The following is a 966-nucleotide window of genomic DNA, read 5'->3' as shown; positions in this document are numbered from 1 at the left end:
TCTAAACTTAAAGTATCATAAATTTAATTTAATTACTTAGTAAAATAATTTTTTGAAGATAAAATCTAAAATGAATATAATAAATCATAAATAACGCATTATTTAATTTTTAAAAAATTTGGAGTCTTATAAGAGTAAATTCTTATAATGGTTCATGAGATTCATTTGGACCCAATTTAATCCTTCTCCTATTTTATAACCATAATCCCAAATGTGTAGAGCGTGTTTTTCATTTTCTGCTTCATCTGTTTATTTTTTTTTTTTTCTCCATCTTCTATAGAGCCAAGATATGATTCTAATTAAACAATATTTTTCAATTAAATCAATTTGAAACTACTAAAACCATCCTTAAAAGAAGTGAACAATATTTTCAATGTATCTCTTAGCGTTGCAACATTATGAGGAAAACAAAAAATAAATAACAGAACACTTCACCGATTAAAACCATCCTTGTATGAAGAACTAACGATAGCTCATGTTCACAAACAAATTAATGCAGAATCCAAAAATTAAAATAAATAAAATAAAATAAAACGAGTCCAATTTAAAAGCTAAGTTCACAGATTGAAGTAAACTAACCCAACGCAATATGTAGCATAAGTAGATGCAAAAATATTCCAATAGGAACAAATGAAGAAAAAACATACGAATAAATCGTTAACAAAATAGTGTCTGAGTGATTGGCATCTAGAATTTTATGAAGCAGCTCAAAAGATCAACTAGTAAAAAGTTATTACGTGAACTAAAGAGATGCAACAAAAAGAAAAAAATAGATGAAGAAATGATGAAAAACACGTTATGCAAATTTGGAATTAAGGTTATAAAAAAATCATAATGTTTGGAAAAATTAATCAAAACAATCAAAAGTTACTTTATTTAATATTCACTAATTATCGCTAAAAAAAGGTATAATTTTACATATAATAAATATGTAATTACAAATGTTATATAATAAAATTATAGATA

The sequence above is a fragment of the Arachis ipaensis genome, chromosome B02, assembly GCF_000816755.2.
Source record: "Arachis ipaensis cultivar K30076 chromosome B02, Araip1.1, whole genome shotgun sequence".
NCBI classification, from domain to species: domain Eukaryota; kingdom Viridiplantae; phylum Streptophyta; class Magnoliopsida; order Fabales; family Fabaceae; genus Arachis; species Arachis ipaensis.
The sequence above is the reverse complement of the archived record's forward strand: the minus strand, read 5'-3'. Positions refer to the sequence as shown.